We start from the raw sequence: 15,393 nt of genomic DNA on the forward strand, positions 1-15,393 counted from the left end.
CCTGGAAATACAAAGTGAAGTGGCAACTGCAACCTTCTCCTGCAGGGCCTATCCTGGCAATTTACCCAGAATGCTCTAGGTTTAAAGCTCATCATCAGAAACAAAGAGTACTTTTGAATTGTCCACATGTACTTGGCACTATCAAGTAAAATAGTGTTTATGAAGCAACTACTGCCACTCACGGGGCACAGCATCATGGAAGCCCAGGCCCGGAAGGGACCAAAGGAGGTGATCTCATTCATCACCCCACCCTGCCATGACATACCACTGCCAGTACACTCTAACAGCTAAGTTCACTGACCTTCCCATTCTGATTTGGGCTGGAGATGCTTTTGTGGCAACCTGATTCGGGTGTCCGGGAACTTCCCATTTAACACTCATTTTGTGAGCACCTATTCTGAGCCAACACACTGTGGAGGCATGAAGATGTATAAGGTATGATCCCTGCCCTCAAAGTAGCTTATCTTCTAGTTGAGGGGTTCATATTCAGGCAGCTATAATATAGAGGGAAGTCATGACAGATGAAGGGGAATGAAATTAAACTCCAGATGAAAGTATCAGGGCCATTCCCTCTTTGAGAATAAAAAGAAAGGATAAGATATGGGGTGTGGGTGGGGAGGACTTGAGGTGAAGAGATACACAATAATTTAGGAAGTTCTTACAGGTTTCCCTATTGGTTTTTGTTGTTGTTGTTTGTTTTGTTTTTTGTTTTTTATCTTTATAGCACTTATCACCCCCTGAATACTCTTGTTCATTTATTAGTTTACTCGTATACTGTTTGTCTCACCCCATTCAGGAACCTTGCACTTTGGTTCACCGCTGTATCCTGGGTATCTCAAACAATGCCTGGAACATGGCAAAGTGCTCAGTAAATATTGGCCTAATGAATAAGTGACCCAGGTGAGGCAGTGGATTCCCTCTAGAAATAGAGGAAAGGGCATCCAGTAAGTATAATCAACATGACAAAGTTAGAATGGGTAGGGAGGGTATTTACAGCAGTGAGGGAGTAACATGGAGGATTACTCCCAGGTTCCTGGTTCTGGACTTGGGTGAGTGGTGATGACATTATCAAAGAAGATAAGGAGCCGAGGAGAAGCAGCAAATTTTGTGGACTTATGAGCATATCTGAGGTCTGAGTTAGACAGGTCATAATGAGGTTCAGGTGGAGATGTCCAAAAACACTTAGACAAACAGATCTGGACCTCATTAAAGGTACACTCAGCCATCAAAAATGGTTAGGTCATCTAGTGTGCAGTAGAATGACTTGGTACCTACTGAGGAGAGGACTGGGGATCAGCTCTTGGGACTCTCTTAAAGAGCCAACAGATAACAGATTTAGTAAGGTTAACAATCTGAGTGTTTAAGGTCTCAAGGAAACTGGGATGAGGGGTGCATTGGGGAGCAGAAAAAGCTTAAAGAGGGATGTACTTCGTAGAGTTTCCTGCAATGGAGATCAAATAAGAATGAAAAAGTGACCCTTGAACTGGGCCATATGGATGTCACCGATAGCCTTAAGAGGAGCACTTTCAAGTGGACTAGCGGGGAATTTAATTTAGCCTGTACTTGAAGCATGAATTGAACAGGGACTCATGGGCAAATTGTTTTGTTTTGTTTTTGTTTAAGTTCGGAGGCGTTTGAACATGATCATGGTTACGTTCAACAGAGAAGTGTAGTAAATTTGTGAATGACGACACGGTTTCTAAAACGCCAGATGTAGAGCCCTGCTGGCGTCACAATGCCTCAACTATGCTTCTACCCTTTCAGCCATTTCTAGGGCGGGGGCCCATCCATGTAAAGTGCAGGCAAAAAGTGGAGGGCCATCACCCCTCCACCAGTTCTGGGAGTCATGCTTGTGACAGAGGGGAGCAGGTATGGGACTACTTGAATCAAATGAAGTGCCCAGTTTTCCGTGGATCTTGGAATTTAGTAACTGGGTGGCTCCATGCTGGAGAGAGACAGGAAGACTCATTCACATTTTCCGACCCGGCACTCACGGCCTCCATTCATCATTTTTCCTTTCCTTTTCCCTAACAGAGTTTAAGCCAGGGACAAAGCTTTCTTCCCTCTCCCAACTCAGGTTGACCTTCCGCCCCCGAGCCCACCGTTGGCCCTTCTCCGACCACGTGACTCTTCGCAGCCCCCGTGACTCGCCGCCTCCGACCCCTCCCCTCGGGCTGCAGCCCTCTTTACCCCGCCTCTCAAGCCCATGTGACCGCTTCTTTCCTACCTGACTGGCTCCTTCCTTTCCCCCGGGCCGGACCGGCCGCCTTCTCAGCTGCCCGACTCCAAAATGGCAGCCGCGCACAGCCCGCACCCGAACGGCTGGACCTCCCTGACTCCCGGGCCGCCCCCCTCTCGCTCCCTGCCTCCCTCCTTCGGCCTTCACCTACACGCCTCCGGATTGGCCGCTAGAAATCCCGCCCCTCCAGAGCCCCGCCTGCTATTGGTCACGGTAGGCTGCCCTTCAAAGAGGCGTGCCCCGCCGACCCCCGCCCCGGGAGGTATTTTCCATTCCGGTGGGGGTTGGGGGGAGGGGGGGGAGGGGAAAAGGGTGAAGGGGGGAGGCGGCCAGGGAAGGGGGTGGGGGCCTGGCGGGGGCATCCGGCTGAGCTGGGGTCCCCGCGCTCCCTCCTGAGGAAGCGAGACTGCGCTCGATCAGGCAGTCGGAGGAGACGGGACGGGACTGGCGGGCGAGCAGGCGGACTCGCCTTCTCGGTGACTGCGCCGTCCGGGCCCGTCCGCCTGGCCGCAGGTGCCCCTGAATGAGGCCGCTCCGCGCGCCCCGACCGGTGAGTGTCCCCGCGGCCCGCGCCTGGCCCGGCCAGCCCCCGCTCCCCGGCCCCCGCGCCAGCGTTAGCGGCCGCCTGCCGGTTCCCCGGTGCCCGCGCCCGGCACAGTCCGCCTCCGGCCGGCGCCTCCACACCGGGGCAGAGGCAGCGCCGGCCCTCGGGCCGGGAGGAGGACGGCGGGCGGGGGACCGCGAGTCCGGGCCGCGAGCCCTGTGCAGACCGCGCCATGCGTAGTGGGGCTTGTGCTTAGTAGGCTCTCGAAGCGTTTCTGAGGAATTGTTTTTCTGGTTGGAGGGATGTTGGGTGCCTAAGGGGAAGGGGGTCGTCCAGGGCTAGTTGGAGGGCGCTAGCGATCGGGGTCGTGAGAGGCCACAGAGACTAGGGGGGCAGTTACGCGCTCTGTGGGGAACGGGCCACCGGCTAAGTCACTTGGGCTCCAAGGCTCCGATCCGGGGGGGTCTTCAAGGTCAACGAGAAGCGGTCCACTGGGAGATGAGAGAGAGAGCTGGGGAGCTTAGATGGGGGAAGTGACTGGAGCACCTCCGGGGGTTTAACCCGAGGTGGAAAGGGGTGCGCAGGCGGCTGCTGGAAGACCCTTCAACTACTTGGACTCCTACGATCGTTTGGTGCTGAGATTTGGGCATTCAAATAGCTGAAGCGAACTGACTTTCTGGAGAGGGAGTTGCATTTAAAGAAGGATGCTACGAAGCAGTTTAAGTACACATGTCGGTTTGTTTCCGAACTTTGAAAGGCTGGGGGATTGGATTCGTGAGGTGATTTTTGACATTTTACTTTGGCATTCCAACCAAGAGGAGGCTTGCTCCTGGAACTTGCCAGTTATCCTTCATGTACAAAATGTACGTATGTGTTTGATGTTTTACCAGTTACTAGCTTTGCTGGAAATGCCTATAAGTGTACCTTGAAATTCTTGTAGCTGCCTCTACATCTGCTGAAAATCCTTTCTTCAGGTCTCTCATTCTACAGCGGTGGCTTACTTCTTCCTGACTTAACATTTAGAGTAGACTGTACTGTTAGAATTTGCTACTGACTTTATTCCAGAAGATAATATGGAATTTGCTACTGACTTTATTCCAGAAGATAATATTAAGTAATTCAATTCGCACGCTTTCTTTCCCTGGCTTTTAATTGTTTCTTTACAAGGTCATCTTTAAGTATTGTACTGGAAAGATACTGGTAAGCTAGCAGCTCTAGAAAGCAGTACTGAAATCAGGTTGAGCTGACAGTTGGAATATTAATGTCAGATCCTTAGTTTAATTTTTATAACCTTGTATTTGCATAACACTCTTGAGAATGGGTAAGGAACACAGAAAATGCATACCAGGATTAGGCAGTGGCAGTCCACAGAATCCACCTCTGGCACCCCTTTGAGGTTCTTCATGTCACTGAGAAGAGGAAGCTAAGAATTGCATAGCTAGATCATTAATCTTTTAAATATTTTCTCAATCATATGTATGTTATCTTACTAATTCCTCACAATTTAAAAAAGGAAAGCTTTTTGTTTTTTTTAGGAAGTACTTAAACATATTTGAGAAAATTTGTTGGTGATACGTTGCCTGTAATGTAATTCATCAGAGAAAAATGTTCTGCAAAAAAGTATTAATATTTTCATTTGGCACCTTTTTAGTTCTTCAATAACTGATGGATAATTACAAATTTTCCCCCTATTGTCCTTGAATTTTACTATTTGTCCTTAGGGAGAATGTACTGGCACACCAAACAGTAGCCTAAAATATTGAAACCTAACACCTTTTAGCATTATAATAGCTTCTACATTATTCACCTTGAGACTCATCTATGGAAAACTAGTGGTCCGGAAGGCTTTCCCTTATCACTTTAGTTGAGAATGGGCTGTTTTCTCTTTTTGTAGAACTAAGGAAAAATAATGTTTAATGCCTGCAGTGTAATGATAACTAAGTAGAATGGGAATGGGAAGCTTGGAGAAAAGATATATGTACAGGAGTCACATTTCTTTTAGAGCTGGAAGAGTAGACTGTGGAGGTGATTATTTTACAGATCAGGAAACCAAGGCCCAGAGCGGTGAAAGGGACTAGATGACTAGTTAGTGACAGAGCCAGGATGGGTGGGCAGGTCTCTGGACTCTCGTCCAGGGTTTTTCTATATTATCACATTCACGTTGTTTATTTCTAAAGAGTTGTAGTGCCAGTTATAAACGGTGTTTGGATTATTTGTGATGTTGTTCTCTGTTAAGGATGGGGAAGTTTGAGTTGACTACTTTTATACATGAAATGATGTAAAACTGGATGAGCTTTTATTGAAAAGTTTTAAACAATATGCTGCATTGTTAGTGGAAGTGCTGATATTTCTCTCTCATTGGAAAGAGACAAATCATCATGTCATCTAGATTAAAATATTAGATGGACTTTTTAGAGCAGGTTAGTGTTCTGTCATTTTTATTCTAAAAATAAATTGCTTACAAGATTTTCAGAATTCAAAAGGCTCCTGTATCTTAAAAGTAAATTATATGAAAATTATTCTCAGGAAGTGTGGGGGTTATGTTAAAACGGATCTTGGTACCTTTAAAAATAAGAGCAGTAATAGAATTACATGATGATCATGAACACATAACTTCGATCATAGTTGTAATAGAGAAAGACTGGCTTTGTATCTCAGTCACTTAATAACATGATCTCTGGGCAAGTGATTTAACCACTGTGTACCTAGGTTTCCTCATCTGTAAAGTGAGGGTAATGAAAGTGCCTACCTCTTAGGATCGTGGTGAGGATTAAACGTCTTTCTTTCTAGGGCACCTGGGTGGCTCAGTCAGTTGAGCATTGGACTTCGGTTCAGGTCCTGATCTCACAGTTCGCGTTTTCAAGCCCCGCATGGGAGTCACTGCTATCAGTGCCAAGTCCATTTAGGATCCTCTGTCCCCACCTCTCTCTACCCCTCCCTTGCTCATGCTCTCTCTCTCAAAAATCAAAGTAAATATTTAAAAAAATACACTAAAAAAAAGTGTTGGGAGGCACACTGTAAGAGACTCTTCAATGCGGAGAACACACTGAGGATTGATAGGGGCTGTGGGGTGGGGAAAATGGGTGATAGGCGTTGAAGAGGGCACTTCCTGGGATGAGCCCTGGGTGTTTTATGTAAGTGAGGAATCATGGGAATCTACTCTTGAAGCCAAGACTACACTGTGTGTTAGCTAAGTTGACAATAAATAAAAAGAAAAGTGCTAACAAGAAAAAAATAAAAATAATAAAAATAAATAAATAAAAAGTGTTTCTTTCCTTAGCACACAGTAAAGGTACAAAGGGTACGGATAATAGACACCATTCTTTATGGTTCATTAGGTGTATACAGGCACTTGTATGCCCATTTGTTTCTTTGCTATTAATGAAGTCACTTTGAGACTACAAAAAATTCCTAGATTAATACATGATCACATAATTGTCTTAAGGGGCGCTTAGTGCAAATGATGCCCTCATGTTTGTTTTCTCTGTCTTCTGCTCGTCTTGGACCTTTAATTAGGTATGCAGATCAAGTTGGAATGTGCATTTATCTAAATGTCATTTGGAGACCCTTGTTGCAGTGACATTATTCTAGAATCAAAATGCCAATAACTGATTTGTAGGTATTCTAGTGAAAATGTAGTGAGTTCCAAAGGCTAACTGGGTAAGCTTAAGTGAGGAAACTTATAGGATCTATTATTAATTGCAGTCGCTTTCGGTCAGTGAAGCTGATGACTTCATTTATAATGCTTTGGGTTTTAGTGATAAAATTTGTGTAATTCCAATTTTGTAGCATTTTGTTCTTTTTACTTTGCTGTAACCCTGGTCTAATTAGTGTCATGAACATGTGGTTTAGCAAATGTTTTTTTAATATGACGGTGGTGGGCTTCTTCTGTCTGTTCTTTGGTTCTGCCCTGCCAGGTTCTTCTGTTGCTTTTATAGCAGCTTTTCTTCCGCTTATAGTCCCCTTAACTTTAGTTTTCATGCTTCTTTGCCTCCTGTCAGAAACATGTAAATTCCTCCTGTCTGTCGCACACGGGCTCACTTTTTTTATGCCTCTTTTTAAACATTAACTTCAATTATTTAAAAAAATGTATATCACGTAATGTTTTTAATTGCCCTTATTTGTAGAGTCTCATTGAATTGAGTGCATTTTACAGTTTACAGATTAAAATCAGAAACAAGTGTAGCGCAAAAGCATTTTTATTATGTTAGTAGTAGATTCATGCTATTTTGTTTCAGCTCTCAGGCATTCTGTTGGTACGTACTTCAGGTGATAAATACATGGGTCATCCCTTTAGTTGGAAGTAATGCATTACATGGAGCCATCAAAAGCTTCCAAGATCACATTTTGAGAGTGACCAGCTCCTACTAATCTTTTTTTGATTAACTATTAGATTATGCAATTATAATTTATTGGATATTTTTGGAATCATGAAATGCTTTTAGGAATTTCGTAGAACTTAGACATGCAGATCTTTTCTTTAGATCTATTACATAATCTAATTACATGAACAAAATATTTAAATGTGGTTTCAAAAGATATTAGAAATACCATGTTTTAATAAAATATAACCGATAGTTGCTCAATTTTTCATTAAGTTGCCGTTTTCTTTATATGTTTAAAAATAATTATGGCATTGTGAGTTGCCTATTATTCATATTTAAAATTCATAGACACAAGGACTGAATAGTTATGGACCACTCAAACTACTTTCTTAGCTTCAGTGTAGTTGTTAGAGAATGACTGAGGGAAAATATGAATCATTTGCTTTACTCAACTTAATAAATTTCTTTTTCTGAATTAGCCAAGTATCTTATTTTAGGGAGAAATGGCAAAAGGCTTTTGAATCTGGTTAGAGCAGAAGTAATCTTGAAGGGTAACTAGCAGGACTGTTGATTCATGTTAATGTTGGGTAAGTTTACATCTGAATTTAACTGAGAATTAGTTACCTGCCTTTATTGGACATGTAGGTGAAAAATTGTAAGGAATGACTTGAGACAGACCATAATCATAATGACAGTTATTGCTAAGTACGGTAGAGTAAGAATATATTTCCACAGTTTCCCTAATGATAGTCCATAAGCATTTTACTTATGTGATGTTTAGCACCAAAAGTAAATTTGCCTTTGCTTTGATGAGATGTCATACAATAATCTTTTATCAAAGCTGATAAGAAGAAGCAGTGAGGAAGATAATTTGAAAAAATATTTTTGAAATTGTGCGTCTGCTCTGGGATTGTCTTCAAATCATGACTTCCTTATTTTATTTGAATTCTCCTGTAACAGGAATAATATCCAGTCTTTCTATTCTGGGCAAGATTCTTCAGTTAGAGTGGTAATCAAGTATTGATATACTGTATTTCAAGCAATTAAAAAGGATAGATGCGTACTTAAATAATACATATACTCAAAATGGAACATGGAAGGTGGAATGGTGGAACAGAATTAATTTGGGAACTGAACTTCAAGGCTTCATGTAACCTTGAGATAGGGGAGTTAAGAATTGGAGGTTGGATAGAGAAAAATGTGGAGGAAAATGAGGATTTTATAGAAGTTTAGCCCTAACATAGGTCCTGGGTTCTGCAGATTAGCATGTCTTTGTATTAGGAAAACTGGTGACATATCTCAAAGCTGGAGAATAAACTTATTAGACATTAAATAAAAACGTTGGGAGAAGTCCAAGTATTTTTTTAAGGGTTAAAATATGCATGTAGCCAAAGGGGAGCTTACTTATCTAATTATTTAGTCTTTGACTTTGGTTATTAACATGAGAACAGTAGTCCAGCCTCATTGCCCTTCAAGTGATCAGTGCTGGGACCAATTTTATTTAACATTTTAATAAATTATTTAAAAGACAGACTGGCGGTGCAAATTGCCAGATTTGCAGTTGACTCTGTGTGTGTTCCAGGTAGTTGAAAGCCAGGCAAACACGGAGAAGCTACAGGAACATCCTTTGATGAGTTTCCATGCAGCAGAGAACAAGATAATGCATTTAGGAGGAGATACTCCAAATGGTATTTACAGGACCTGAATTGTGACCCAGGAAGGGGATCCAGAAGTCATGGAGATAACTTCTTTGAAGGCATTTATTGTTGTTGCTGCTGGGCCACAAAGTCCTGGAACATGTTGAGGGCTGTTGGGCATAATTCTGAAAACAAAAATGATGTACATGAAAATAATTATGAAAGAGATTACTGATTTCTGACTCTTTAGTGTGTTCCAGGCTAAGTGATTTGCTGTCATTTTTTTCATTGTATTCTCTTAATTCTGAAATGTAAGTGGCATTATCCAGTTTTATCAAAAAAGGAAATTTGACTTAAGGAGGTTAAGTGACTTTCCCAAGTCACCCAGTGTGTAGTAGAGTTGGGACAAAGGTCCTCATCTCTTGATTGTTAATCCTAAATGTTTCCCAAGATATTAAGAGGTATCTTTTAAAATTTATAATAGTTTAATTTAGGGTTTATGAAATGCTGTTTTACTCCTTTGCTCTGGCAGCTTTGGATGTCATTACCAGGAGAGACCATATCTATGTATTTTGAGAGGATTTGGAGACATTCCTCAAATTCCTGATTTTTTTTTTATTTTATTTTTTATTTTTTAAAATTTACATCCAAATTAGTTAGCATATCAAGTTCCTGATTTTTAAGGAAAGGTAAGGTAAGGGATAGTTTGGTGTACAGATTTACTCTAGAAATTGGAAAATCAGCACAGGCCATGCATTAAATGTTTCTCCTCTTCACTATAAAATGTTGGATCATTAGTGGGCATTAATAAGGAAAATCTTGTTTGGTGGAAAAGACATTAGAGTAAGAGTCCAGATACCTGGATTTTTCTAGTGGCGTGAAATAGTGGTGTGAAAAACATTAGGATAGCATTGAAATAGTGGTAATGTTCTTGCTCTGGGAGTAGGGGAAGACTTGAGATGGGTCCTGAGAGATGAGCAGGTGAAGAGGAGTTGTGGAATTCTAGGCAGAAGGAATAGCAATATGTTAGATGAATAACTGAACTTTTTTGAACTGGGATTTCCTCAAACTTGAGTTAAATTATAAGAAAGTATCTTAAATTTTACTTAGATGGGCAGCATCTGCTACATATTGTTAACCTTAGAACTAAAACTGACAGTTATTTTACTGGCAAAAATGGGTTACCTGGAAATAACAGAATTGCAATCCAGGACGAGCAAGCTATGGCAAAACTACAAGCAAGTCTGGAAAACAAAAAAGAAGACCTCTTTTTTATGGAGAAAGGAGAAAGTGGGAAAGCTGCTATAAACAAAAAGTTCATTGGAGTAAACTAGGAGTTGGCAGTATGGTGGCCTCTCATTGGTTGAGTTGTGACAGTCTCTCATTGGCTGGGCTGTTGCCCCTCTTGCTGGGATAGTAAAGTAGTAGCTAAAGGAGTACAGACTTGAAAGGTCCTCTGTCTTCTTTTTGGGTCTGCAATTGAAGTGAGTGGTAGGTGTGTGAGCTCCCCCTGCTGGCCCCTGACTCCATTCTAAGTGAGGTTTCCTTGTTTCCTTTTAATTTTCACAGTATAACTCCCCCTCCCCCACCCCCCCACATCCTTGATATTTGTTGATTTTGGAAAAAAAAGTGAAGTTGCAAGAATCAAATGAGTAAGTATATGTGAAAATACTTCATAAAATTTTAGGTTCTCTACCAATTAAGAGTGATAGAGGAATACTAATGTTCTTGTGAAGAGTGGACAGACAGCGTGCTGTGAATACTAAGATAGCAGGGGGAGGATAGTACCAGAGGAGAAACAGCAGAAATGGGAAAGGGAAGTGTTAAAGATGAAGGAAAAGGATAGATGTGAGAAAACTTGAATTATAGTTCTCTTTGTGCCTGTCAATCAAAAGAAAGGTAATAAGTCTGTAACTGAAGACTTTTAACATTAATTTATTGTAAGGAAGAAGCTCAGCAGGTGGTTAAAACATTTTATTCACTTTTCCATTTAGTCTACACTGACCATGTTAATAAGGCTATGAAAATAAGCTAATTGAGAGTTGGCTGTATCTTCTGATTATTTCTTCACTCATTACTTCTGTACAGGTTTAGCTAATGGCTTTAAATAGTATAAGGGTGATCATAAAAATAAAGCAAGCTGGACTGAGTTTCTGTTTATTCTAGATTATTAAAAATGAAAGGGCATAGTGTGCTAAGGAGAAGGGTGAAATTTGATCTGTCAAAATGAGTACAAAAGAAAATTAGGAAATCCAATTAGAATCAAGGTAGAATGGGAACAAATTGTTAATGGTCTTATATACCATACTAGGAGTTTGGATATTTATTTTGTTTTATAAGTGGGGAAGTGACACAAATAGTTTGCTGTTGTAGAAAACCAGTTGGTTACAGCAGTAATAAAGAGAATAGTTTGGAGGAATAGAGATTGGAGACATTTATTCAACAAGTAATGTATATGGCAGGGTGAGTGAATGGGGCATTCTCTCTGGCCTCTGATAGGTAGATCACAAGCAGGGATGCCATTTAAGGCTCTGCACTAGATCAGGAAAGAGATTATGATGGTCTGAATTAAGGAATTTGTAGTGGGGATAGAAACAAGAGCACTGATTTCACAGATTATATAGGAGTTTAAATCTTCTAGACTTGGTTAGTGTTTGGAAGTGATAGAAACTGAAGATGAGTTTAAGGATCTTGACTTGGAAGTTGAATAATATGTGCAAGTTTGAGAGGGGGTAATATTGGGTTTGCTTTCAGGTAAGTAGTTATACTTTTTTAGGTAAGTAATAACATGACCAAGATACCAGTTGGAAATATAGGTCTAGCTCAGGAGTATGGCCAGGTTTATAGATAGGATTTGGAAGGCAAAAAGTTTATAGAGTTGAAGCTTGTGAAATTAAGTGAATAATAACCATAATTCCTAAATAATAATGTATGCAGAACAAAAAGTAACTGCAAATTTGGTATTTAGTTCAAGAGTGTAGACATTTTTTAGTGTTTACCTTTTGCCTCCCTCAACTCAACCTCCCCCCCACCACCAAATAGCCTTACAAAGAATATGTAGAAATATTTGCTGCCAGAAAGCCAGAAATATTTTAGTGTCCTTGAAACAGTGTGCTGTAGTACACTGGCCATCCCAATACAACACAAGGAATTCGTAACAAATGCACTTTCTTATTCCTCACTGAAACTCTCTTTGGAGTCTTGTTTGCTTCCTTGGGCTGGTGAGGTAGTCTGAACAGATACTGAAGCCTGAAGGCATTTTTTTTTTTTTTTTTTTTTGCCTTCTTCAAAAAATCTAGTCCAGAGGAGTCCTAATCAACCATCTCTTTGCCTCTCTTTCTCTCCTGCCCCTCTAGCACTATAGAGCTTAAGGTTCTGGCAAATAGAATGCATTCCAAGAGGGAAAAGTAAAAACATCACAAGAGAAAGAACCTTGAAGAGAACTGTAATCTTTTCAATTCTCTTCCAAAGATTCTCCTCTCTAAGCCAGGGGATGGAGTTGGTGAGTCATTAAGAGGAGGTGTCCAAACTCTGTAAAATAAATAGCCCATCTATTAGGAGCAAGATCTTCAAGTGCTGAGGGAATTTGGAAAGAATCTGAGGTGGTTTTGCACTTAGTGGAAAAGATGAGTTTTTGGTTCAGTTTTAAAGGAGGTAGAAAGTCAAGGCTGTACAGGAAACAGTAAGAATAACACTATTAAGAGGTGGGGAAAACTGTACCAAGGAAGTAGAACATTAAGAAAAAAAGCAAAGGAACTGGTCAACAGGATTCCTTATCTAAAATGCATAGTTTAAGTTGGAATTGATGAGAAATTAGGGTAGTTAGAGGACCAAAGACTAAAATTTGGAACTGGAAGTCCTTGAAGCAAGCACATCAGTAGAAAATTCAACGTGAACAGAGGACTATTGTAACCATAATTGTAATTGCAATTAAGCACCTAAGGAAAATGACAACTGTTACATACAATTTATGGTTGTATATGGCACTGATTAGTTTATAAACTACCTAAATCTCTTATATTTCCCCTTTTTGTTTTCTTATTATGTATGTGCTTCTATAGCAGTGGTTCTCAAACTTTCTTGGGCATAAAATTTATGCAAAGCCCTTCTTTAAAATATAGACTCATCCATGTTACATGGAACAATAGTTCCTTTCAGTTGCTGAATCGCATTCCATTGTATAGATATGCTGTAATTTATCTGTTATTACTGTGGGAAAGAATTATTTCTAGTCTTCAGCTATTAAGACTAAAGCTCCTATGAGCATTCTTGTACAAGCCTTTTGTGACACATATATTCTTTACTTGTGGATGAATGAATACCTAGAAGTCAAAACTGCTGCATTATAGGATGGATGTATGTTTAACATTATGAGAAACTGACAGAACAGTTTCCAAAGTGGGTTTACCATATTATATTCCTACCAACAATGTCTCCTCTTCTTTTCTTTTATGGAAGAGTTTGGGTACAATTGATGTTCTTCCTTAAATGCTTGATAGAATTCACCAATGAAGCTATCTGGGCCTGGAGGTTTTTTTGTTTGTTTATTTGTTAAAGGATTCAGTTTGTAAATGAATAAATATAAGACAATTGAGATTTTGTTTTTCTTTTTATTCCTGTTTTGGTAATTTGTGTCTTGAGGCATTTGTCCATTTCACCTAATTTATCAAATTTATCATCTTGAAAATACACATTTTATGAAAGTGTTTTCTTTTAATGTCAGTAGCATCTGTACTAATGTCCCCTCCTCTTTCATTCCTGATATTAGATGCATTTTCTCCTTTCCTCCCATGATTAGTCAGGCTAGGAGTTATCAATTTTATCAGTCCTTTCAAATAGTCAGCTTTTGGTTTTGTTGATTTTCTGTGGCTTATCTGTTTTCTAAGCTTATGAGTGGAGCTCTTTCATTAATTCCTTATCCCCTCCTTACTTTGGGTTAATTTGTTATACATTTTTTAGCTTTTAAGGTGAAAGCTTAGAGCATTGATCTAAGTTAGGTTGATCATTGATTTAAATTTTTTTTATGCATTATCAACTTTTAAAGCTATGCATTTTCATTATCATTTCATTAAAAATATTTTCTGTTTTCACTTGTAATTTTTTATTTGACCCATGGTTTGTTTTGAAGAGTGTTGTCAAATAATTTCCAAATGTTTGGGATTTTCTAGTTATTTTATTACTGTTTTCATTTAATGGCATTTTGGTCATAGAACATACCCTTAATAATTTCAGTGGAGGGGCTTTTGGGTGGCTCAGTTGGTTAAGTGTCCAACTCTTGATTTCAGCTCGGCAAGATTTCGTGGTTCACGAGTTCAAGCCCTGCATTGGGCTCTGCGCTGGTGGTGTGGAGCCTGCTTGGGATTCTCTCACCCTCTGTCTCTGCTCCTCCCCTGCTATGTCTCTCTCTCTCTCTCTCTCTCTCTCTCTCAAAATAAATAAATAAACTTAAAAAATTAAAAAGAAACATTTCAATACATTTAAGCTTTTTGATTGTTTTATGGCCCAACATGTGATGTATCTTGGTTAATGTTCAGTGTGTACTTGAGAAGAATGTATCTTCTGTTGTTGGGTGCCATGTTCCGTAAGTGAGTTAAGTTAGGGTGATCTCTGTATTTTCTCATGTTTTTACCAATTTTCTGTTTACTTGTTCTATCAAGAAAAGAGTTGAAGTTTTCACCTATGGTTTTGGATTTGTCTGTTTCTCCTTTCAGTTCCATCAGATCTGCTTCATGTTTTAAGCACTGTTACGTGTGTTACAGCACATTTAGGATTGTTATGGTTGTTGATGAATTCACCCCTCAGTCATCATGAAATATCCTCTTTATCTCTGGTAACGTCTCTTGTTCTGAAGTCTCTGTGTGTGATACTAAATTTATGAAATTTAGAAATTTATTATATTTCTTTTAATTAATATTTGCATGGTATATATTTTTCCATCCACTTTTAACCTATTTATGTCATTTATATATAAAGTGGGTTTTTGGTACACAACATGTAGTTGAGTCTTGCTTTTTTATTTAGTCTGACAACTTCGTAAGTTTGGTATGTTTAGACTCTGAGTTGGCAAAACTATGGCTGGCAGACCAAATTTGGCCTATTACCTGTTTGTGTAAATGTTTTATCAGGACACAGCTGTGCCCATTCATGTACATATTGTTTGTGGCTGCTTTTGTGCTGTGGTGTCAAGGTTAGGTAGTTGGGACGGAGACCATATTGTCCTTGAAGCCTAAAATATTTTCTGGTTCTTTTTGTTTTGTTTTATTTTGTTTTAATTTACTTATCTATTTTGGGGGAGGGGGGAGAGTGGGGGAGGGACAGAGAGAAGCAGAGAGAGAATCCCAAGCAGGTTGTGCACTGTCAGCACAGAGCCCCACACGGGGCTTGATCTCACAAGCCATGAGATCATAACCTGAACCGAAGTCAAGAGTCAGACAGACGCTCAACCAACTGAGCCACCCAGGTGCCCCATCTGGTTCTTTACAGAAAAAGTTTGCCAACCACTGGTTTAGACTATTTACATGGTCTTGGTTTTCTATTTGCTTTTAGATGGGTTCTTTTTAAAAAGTTTTTGTTGTTGTTTTTTTTAACTTATTTTTGACAGAGAGAGAGAGAGACAGAGCATGAGCAGGGGAGGGGCAGAGAGAGACA

At 40.1% G+C, this 15,393-nt stretch overlaps 1 protein-coding gene across 3 annotated transcripts in view; it reads left to right on the forward strand.

Moving 5' to 3' along the window:
* Positions 1-2,365: 2,365 nt before the first annotated feature.
* SOCS5 (suppressor of cytokine signaling 5) overlaps positions 2,366-15,393 on the forward strand; it is a 65,959-nt gene continuing 52,931 nt past the window's right edge. Inside the window, exon 1 of one of the 3 annotated variants that reach the window (XM_047068575.1) lies at positions 2,366-2,452. The gene's annotated coding sequence lies outside the window, so the exon portion shown is untranslated. Of the gene's footprint in view, positions 2,502-2,594; positions 2,790-15,393 lie in introns of those variants that run through there. The other 2 variants (XM_047068577.1, XM_047068574.1) reach the window with 2 other exon arrangements.

This window comes from Lynx rufus, unplaced genomic scaffold (assembly GCF_022079265.1).
Source record: "Lynx rufus isolate CCGP_SWC_20201006 ecotype Redwood Valley unplaced genomic scaffold, mLynRuf1.p SCAF_8, whole genome shotgun sequence".
NCBI classification, from domain to species: Eukaryota; Metazoa; Chordata; class Mammalia; order Carnivora; family Felidae; genus Lynx; species Lynx rufus.